Source organism: Mus pahari, chromosome 13, assembly GCF_900095145.1.
Source record: "Mus pahari chromosome 13, PAHARI_EIJ_v1.1, whole genome shotgun sequence".
NCBI classification, from domain to species: domain Eukaryota; kingdom Metazoa; phylum Chordata; class Mammalia; order Rodentia; family Muridae; genus Mus; species Mus pahari.
Window position 1 is genome coordinate 38735713 of NC_034602.1, and position 9566 is coordinate 38745278.

The window sequence follows — 9566 nt, forward strand, 5'->3', positions numbered from 1 at the left end:
AAAAAAAAAAAAAAAGCCAAAATGATAATAGCTAGATTGAGCCAGATTCAGGTGAGGATCACACCTTTCATCCAGTGCATGAAGTTTGCTAACGCTGCGACCAAAGTCAAATGCACACACGCAGGCACAGCATTTACACATACAAAGGCTTACACACAAAGACACATCAATTTCTCTCATAAATTATTCGCATGAGCTTTTATGATGTATGGCATGATAAACAAAGTATTCATTGGTGACCCAGAGACAAATCCAGAAGGGATGCTTCTGACAGCTAGGGAACCATTCAGAGATCCACCAGGCAAGCCACTGATGATTCAGTTCACAACTGCCCCAATGCTGCTGCAATGGGATGGACACCCCAGGGTGAAGGGATCTACACAATGGTACCATCTAGAGAGATGGATCAGGGCATACTTGTTTGAGTCCCAGAGTTCAGATCATCTGTACCTGACTAGACAGATAGGCTTTGTGGCAGAGCTCTGTAGCCCTGGGAATGGGAGAAATGAAGTGTTAGGGCCATGGATTTCTCTGACACAGCCTGTCAGTCAGGGAAGCAAGACACTCCTGGCTGGTTACAGCCCCTCCTCTCTTCCCTGCCTGGCCTGACATTCAGCAACAGGCCCTTTCTCCAAGGTGACTAAGATTCAACTGTCTGTAAACAGCTTGGCAATAGGTTTCACATTTTCCTCTCAGCCTAGTTGTCTTTTTTCCCTTTTTTCTTTTTATTAGATATTTTCTTTATTTACATTTCAAATGTTATCCACTTCCTGTCCCCCCCCCCCGCAATGCCCCATCCCATACTTCCTCCCCTTGCTTCTATGAGGGTGTTCACCCAGCCACTAGGTCCTCCCCACCCTCGTATTCTCCTACACTGGGCATCAAGCCTTTTCAGGGCGAAGGACCTCCCCTCCCATTCATGCCTGACAATACCATCCTCTGCTACATATGCAGCTGGAGCCATGAGTCTCTCCATGCGTACTCTTTGTTGGGTGGTTTATTCCCTGGGAGTTCTGGGAGGTCTGGTTGGTTGATATTGTTGTTCTTCCTATGGGGTGACATATCCCTTCAGCTCCTTCAGTTCTTTCTCTAACTCCTTCATTGAGGACCCCGTGCTCAGTCCAATGGTTGGCTGTGAGCATCCGCCTCTGTATTTGTATTTGTCAGGCTCTGGCAGATTCTCTCAGGAGACAGCTATCTTTTTCTATCTCTTTATGTGAGTTCTTTGTATTTAACAAGGTCAGTCATTTATTATCCTACATAATAGTGTTTTTAAAGTTTGGTACATAGCGTTTGCTATAGAATTTCTTTTCTGGAATAAAAATGTATAAATACATGGTTTACGTTGTCAGTATTGCCTGCAGTTTCCTTGTGTTAATCTTTGCAAGGGTTTCTTTGTTCTAAGAGAAATAAATTATCATGAAGTTTTCTTTTTAAAAACCCTTAGAAAAATCCAATATATTAACAGAATACACTGCTACATGTTTTCCATAGATATTCTTACAAAATCACTATTAAGCCATAATGTAAACATGAGGGGATTGAACAATTCTGTCATTTCCAATGCTAATTTTTCAGTGCCCCCTTTTGAAGTATCTATTCGTACTTAAAATGCTCATTTAAAACTATTGAAATGCCCCTGGTACACTATTCTAGTTGTGTCTATATCTGCAGGCCAGGCCATTTGTCAGTGAGCCGAATTCTTTCTATGTTTTTGATTGTCTGTTTTCTCTTTGCAGGTTGAAACCCATGTGCTCAAAAACACAGACTCCAATCTCAAAATGCACATCCAGTTACTTAGAAACCTGACACAGACAGTCAAATCTTCAGCTTTTTAAGCTCACTTGCTTTCCATGCTCAATAACTTTGTCTCTAATAGCTGCTGCTGATAAGAGTGTGCCTTGTAGTCCTTAGGCTCCAGGCTGTGTCTGCCCATCCAAGTTGATGCTTTCTGACATTGACTTCCTATTGAACCTGCCTCCTCAGTCCCCTAATCCCCCGGAAGTTCCCTCAGCCTCCTACTTACTGTGGGACCATGACCATGACTGTCTCATACTGTGAGCATCTATCTTTCCCAAGTCATGTCACACTGCTCCCTCCAAAAGAAAGAAGGTCTGTCCGCCCAGAATTCAGAACAGAGCCTGAACGTGCTCTATGAACCAACCTCATCTATTTTACTTGGTTCAGTGTCATTCTTAAAACAAGGCATACCAAAAAGTTTCCAGTGCCTGCATTCTTACCATACTTTGTCACAAGTTTTTTTTTTTTTTTTTTGCCACATTTCTGGGCAACTCAGAAAGGGCCAGAACTCATATGGTTCTTTATCTGGGTGACAAGGTGATTATGAAGATGATGCAACAACCGAGAGACACTACAAAACTATTAAATAAAACTTTATTTTTGCTTGCAATCTTAACTTCACATAGTAGATTAGAGTATCTCTCAGTGCTGATTTTCCTTAATCCCCCCTCATCTATTTCTCTCTACTGCCTCGCCCCTCTGTACCTTCCACACTCCCTTGTGGAATTGCTTTACAGCCTTGAGTTTTTTCCACATGTAGCCCCGCCCACTCAATCTCATTCCTACCTACTCACCACTGTGAACAATACCAGGGGCGCCTCTTAGCAACCATGATTTTTCTCAGAAGTCAGAAAAGGGAAGAGTTGGAAGATGGAAAGATTAATTTGGAAGACAATCCTAGACAACCCTCACACACTGATAAAGATTCTCCATGCCAATTCTGCCTTCTGGCTCCTTAGGGTGGCACTAGGAGCTTGACCAAGGGCAGGACTGATTTTCATGTTAATCTTTGTGTTCCCCTCAAGAGCTAATGCCATATTCAGCTTTTAACATCTCTCAGGAGTTGTTCTGGCCATGAGAACAAAACAGGCTCTTGAAAGAACCTATAAACCCCACACCTGCTTTTCTCTGACTTTGATACTTAACATTTCCAAGTTGTCTTCAGAATTGTTTCTGCATATCCAGGAGGAGAAGTTAGCCAAGTTCAAAATGTATGTACTGGAATACTATACTCTTGACTTTGAAAACAGCATGACCTTTATTTAAGTATGGTCTTCAGCCTTCATACGCACACGCATTTTCTGTAATGCTTTAATACAAAAGAACTCCTTGTTTCTGAAAGACAGTTTCCTTGACTGAAAATAATGTCATTGACCATCAGGCTGCAGCTCTCAGGGTCAGACTCGCAGAAAGCGGAAGGAGGAAGCTTTAAGGTCAAGGAGACTCCACTTCAAGGTTTGCTTCTAAGAAAATCAACCTGTTAGCGAGAAACTAAGCATATGCCCACATTTTCAACTTGGCTGAACATTTAAATATAATTTTTGTTATGAGTTACAGTCTGATTTTTCTGACCTATCTCTGTAAAGTAAGGAAATGTTTTGTGCACAGTTCAAAATTTTATAAGGCAAGCTCATTATCAAGTAAATTATGTTCTTTAAAATGGAGACATACAGATTGTAACAAAATTAATGGTGTGGGGGGGGTGGGGGGAGTGGGAATGGCTCACAATTTAAGGAAATTTTGTGACCAAGTCATGGATCATTGGACAGTACCTTCTCAATTATAAGTATTTACCTTTTGCTAAAGCATGCAGAATGCTGAGGTAGAAGACCTTGGATTCAAGCAATCACATTCTCTGGGAAAGTCATGACAGTTTTATCCCATAACATTTTCAAAGGTGGAGCTATAATAAACCACACTGTAGCATCCTTTCAAACTCCAATCAGAATCAGGAATGGGGAATGTTGTGCAATGAGAAGGTTATTGGGAGAGTGAGGATAACAGAGAGTGTAAATCACCAGGACAGATTGACTTCTAAAGTCCCTGTCATGTACAGGTTCCACGGACTCAAACTTGGTTAATTAATTTAGTCTCCCAGCTTCATTTTTCCAACGCTGTAAAACAGAGCTCGTGCTACTTTACCTCTTCGGATGACTGTGAGCTAGAAATGAGATAAGTGGAAAATGCCTGGCATATGGCCAGACACAGCTTCCCCTTCCTCTGCTCCTAATGAAACTTGACTTAGCCGAGCCTTACCTCCTTTTCTATTTTCCAAGATACTGTTCTACTCCTTGTCTATCTGCCTTTCTTCCTTATGTCTGCTTAGCTGGAGCATGTCCCCTTCCCCCATGGGATTCAGATAGTTGAGGTTCAGGTTGCCTACCATCTTCCCATTTAAATGAAAAGCTTCAGTGTGAGTCATGACCCATTGGTCCCTCTTCTGTTAAAGCAACTGTAACAAAGGAATACAATCCATGTTCTTTGAGTGTCTACATGTTGGAGATGATCCATATATGTTATCTCAGAAAATGGCATCAAATATTTGTTACCTAATACATAGATTAAGATTTGAAGCTCAGAGAGATCACATGTAGTACCCGGAGAATTTAACCTCAGGCCTGCTGACTACAAGTGAAAGTCTCTCTTGACAATGGTATTTGAACAAAATACAAGTAATTCATGTTTATCAACATTTTCCCATTGGGAAAAAAAAAAGCCTCCTGCCTACATAGAGTCGATCATCTTGCTAGGGTAACAAGGGCTCTTGAGTCACTCACTGGAGCACAGGGGCACCGTGACCTGCACAGAATGTCAATGATTGAAGTCACACCTGTGGGAACCAATTTCATGTTTGGAGGTTTGGGAAAGATTGTTTTTAGTTGTGCTTTAAGTAGGTTTTTGAGAGCAGATGAAAAAGACAGGCTACTAAACAAACAGGGAAGATTTTGCTATTTTTAGCACGAATTCACATTTCCTCTTTGGTAAGCTCATTTGGTCCTATTATACCTGAACATTTAAATTACAGTTCTGTCAAGCATTAAACACAATATCCTAGATCCTTGGCATCAAGCAGAGATGTGCAATACCGATTGGGTATTTCACTTTTCCTATGTGAACACTGAAGGTGAGAGACCTTAAGAGACCCACTCTAATTCATTTCTGCATTTACTTTTACATATGTGTGTTTTGACTTGTGGCACGAGCCTTTTACCCAGTATTGTGTCCCCAGTATCAGTTGAGAGATGGCTTGGGGACAGAGATTGCACCATGGTTTTGTTTGATCTCCTGTTTTGGATTCACAGTGGGTACTTAATATGAAGGCATGGGCTAAAATTCTACACAAGCGGTAGTAGTGTTTCTGGTGCTTTGATGACAGACAGGAGAAGGGAAACTAAATGCTGCTAAGCAGGGAAGCCTGCTACCTGCCAGAGCATCCTAGAGGCGTGTTTGTTTGGGATTAGAAAGTAACTAAATAATTTGCTGTAAGGCATTGTTCTAATAAGCCAACACAGCTGTGATTAAGTGGAACCTACTTTTACCAGGTTGTATTTACAGTCTACTAAGTGTTTTACTTCTGTCCTGCCTGATTTCAGCTTTAGAAATGTTCCACATCGATGATGGATTTTCTCACTATCTACCAATCAGAATTTTGTTCCCTTTCTTTGGATATCCAGAAATCTTTCACATTTGCCTTCTCTGTCATGTGTTCTATCTACTCGTGTATTTCACTTGCTACAGCCTCTAGCTTCTGCTTTGACTTTGGCTTGAGTGGCCATTGAGGAGCATCACTTCACAGATTAGCCACAGAATGGCGATGGCTCTTGGCTGTGAAGTTGATAAGGTTGCATTTGGAAAGGAATTAACTCTTCTATTAAACTAATGACAATTTCAAAAGATTCCAGCCTAAAAAGTAGACTTATCATAGTGTCGGGGACATATAGCAGGATTATTTTCATTAATGTATTAAAATCTACTTTTAAAAAACTACAATTATTCTTGGCAGTATGTTGGGAGACTGGTAAGGTCACAGTCCACAGGAATTGAAAGTCAAGTGAATAAAAATACTTCAGAGATTATGGAGTTGCTAAGCAATTTCACCTGTACACAAATCTCCTGGGAAACCACAGTTCTCATCCTTTACATTGTTGGAACATGTGGCTATTTCATGCCAATGGAATATCAGCAGAAGGAATTTCTAGCCTTTGTCTTAAAACATAGCACTCTTTACAGTTCGTATGGCTGGCCATGTCATAATGCATTTACATGGCAGGAAGTGCCTGGATCCCTGAATTACAGTTGGGAGATGAGCTTCATCCTTTAAGGTGTGATGCATTTCTTCAAGAATGTTTAAGCACAGGGCACAGTCTTAAGCACCATGGCCACTGGATTAGTTCAGAAGAGTTGCCATAGCCATTGGATGGCAGAACGTAGGTCCAGCTGGGATTACTCACTTTGAATTGCGTATGTGTACTTAAAACTCATTAATTAAGACATTCCAATAAATCATAAAGCAGTGTGTATTTACTATATAACATAATGTTTTAAAGTATGTATATATCATTAAATGTGGCTCATTAATGAAGGTATTATCTCATATATTTGTTCATTTTTAGGTGTGTTACAGTTTTCACTTTTTGCACTCTTCAAGAACTGTATACGATATTATTAGCTCTCAATTCCACATTGCATACTAGATCCCTTGAGCATATTCTTCATAACTTTTTTGATCAATATTCTTCCATAGGCCTCACCTTCAAACTAGCCCAACCATTTGAATTTATCTTTCTACTTTCTTCTTCTATGCGATCAATAGCTTTATATTCTTCACCTGAATATGCTTAATATTTTTCTGTGACTATCTTACTTTATTTAACATAATGTTGCCCAGCTTCATCTGTGTAATTGCAGTTAAGTTTACTTCATTTTTCATCTGAATAATATTCTGCTAGGTATATGGGGTACATATACCACATTTTCTTCATTCATGTCATGTTCTGGGGGATAGAATCTGGATGGAAGGAGAGCTGTTTCCCAAACCTGTTCATTTTGAATGGATTTACTCAGTACTGATGAATAGGGAAGGAAAGGTCTTTAAACTCATGATTTTATGGAGGCTATAATAACACATTAACTAGCTCAAAGTCATTGATTTGCTATAAATTGGGCTTTATGATTATATAAACCATTATACTATCAATATAAAAACACATGTATATATATGTTTCTATTCATCCAGCCTCTAGTTACTTGTGTAGCATGTCTTATTCAACATGGCTGTCTTTCCTCATCAGAAAGTCAACAGCTCATTCATCTTCTTTCTAGAAAGTGGTGGGATTTTGAGTATACTATTGCCAAGAAGCCTAGAAGAGAGAAACAACTCAGTTGTAAATTAGAGAATACATTCTAAATGGCTCAAATAAGAAAACGAAGCATTCTGGCTCATAGCAGTCAATTCTGGGGTAGAATTGCCTGCTGTCTGGTTCTCACATTTAGTAGGCCCCTCAGTTTTTCCTTCTGTGTTACTCTCTTCTCTGACCTCCCAGCTTGCAGTTATCTTTCTCATGTGACTTTGCTCATAGTGAAATCTGGGACTAAGGGTTACAATTGTTCTGGGTCATCCCATAAAACACAACAATCATAGGAAGATAAGTTAATATCCAAGCCCTTCCAATAATAAGCCATGGGGCATTGTGACCTGACCCAGATTCATTCCCAAGCCGGTGTAATTTGGCATGAATTTCATAGGTCATTGGAATTCAGCCAATTTAGGCCCAGCCATGTTTGCCACAGGGTAGAAGAGGAAGTAGTTTGATGTATAGATGCAGGTCAAATGGAAGCTGTTGCTCAGAGGGTGTTTTGGATGTTTCTAAATTCAAGTGTTTTGCTTGGCTTGGCCAAAAGAGGAAACACAGTGACAGGTCGCATTCCTGATAGCTCTCTTCCTATGAAACATGCCTCCCATCCCCTTAGCCTTGACAACACCCACAGAGTCAAGCATGTTTACAGTAAATGGCTTTCCGCATGACAAGTTCTTGAATAATAGTCATCTAGGGCAAGAGCTGGACTTTAAGAAAAGAAATCTGAATGCTTTTATTTTATTTTTTAATGTCATTACGGAGACACTTTCACTGACGTCTGGTTTTAACCATCTGGATATTTTCTATAAAACTGAGTAGTTTCATGGGCTTGCTAGTTTTTTTTTAAGTTATAAACAACAACAACAACAAATTTCTTTTGAATTACTTTTCTATTGTGACTTATCAGCTGACAGCTTTGGAGATTGGAAGACTAACATGGGGTTCACTTGGGTAAACCTGAGGTGCTGCTGGAACTATATTTCTCTCTAGCTGTTCTAGGGAAGAATCTGAGCCCAAAGGTCTGAGTAAATGTGGTCCTGTTTTGTTATGGCTGTACACTGAAGAGGGGGAAGGCTAGCTTTCAAAGACTGAAACATGCCCTGTCTTTGGCTTTCTGCTTCATGTTCAAAGCCAGCTACTGTAAGTTTTCCTGAAGTTCCATGCTTAGGTACCTTAATAGAAGTCCCCTTCTCAAAGTGAACCAAAATGAAACAAAACAAAACCCAGACTAATCTTGCTTTCTTAATGGCCAGCTAATTAACTACAGTAATTTTATTCATGTAGCATTTTGATTGATTTGTAATTAGGCTATGCTCAATTAGGTGAACCACTATTCTTCACATGTGTACAAACATACATGCATGCATACATACACACACACACACACACACACACACACACACACACACACACCTGCATCATATATTTTTAGCTCCATTTTAGAACTATAAAGATTTTTAAATGGAAAATGGCCACCTTTTCTCCTTTTCTGTTCAACCTCACATAGAACATTTCTGACATTGACTGCAGATTTTTTTCTATACCAAGTAGTCTCCATTTCTCTGTGGACATGGATTAGAAGTTCTACAGTTCAATTAGGTTCTATCCCGTAGAATCCATGCCCACCTGACCTTAGCACAAGATCCCACAAATGAAATCCAGCAAGATGGCTTGTTCTTCAGATGTTCACATCCCTCAGTCCCCTCTGATGTCTGACCTACCAGGGTTCCTCTGATGTCTTCCTTATGTTTTACAATTTTCTAGAAAGGCTCACAAAACTTACCAAAGAATTTCCATATGTTTACAAGTTTACTACCATAGATTAACCCCAGAAACTACCAGATGGGAGAAATTCACCAGACAAAGCAGGGTAGAGAGGCATAGAACCTCCTTGTCTTTTCATGGTACAATTATTCCCTACAACCAGATTTACTTTTGTATTTTTTAGAGAGACTCATGCATTGACCTAACTGATTAAGTCACTGATCACTGGTGAATCAATGATTTAAGATACATTGGCTTTTAAAATGTACTGATTTCCTTGGGACCCAGTTTCCCCAGATCCCCAAAATTTCAGGTCTTTCCAAGGTACCTCACTAACATGAACTCAGAGGTTTTTGAAAGGGGCTTGTTATGCCAGGCAATGGTGGCACATGCCTTTAATTTCAGCACTTGGGAGACAGAAGCAAGCGAATTTCTGAATTCAAGGTCAGCCTGGTCTACAGAATGAGTTCCAGGACAGCAAGAGCTACACAGAGAAACCCTGTCTCAAAAAAACCAAACCAAGCCAGGTGTGGTGGTGCACGCCTTTAGTCCCAGCACTTGGGAGGCAGAGGCAGGTGGATTTCTGAGTTCGAGGCCAGTCTGGTCTACATAGTGAGTTCCAGGACAGCCAGGGCTATACAGAGA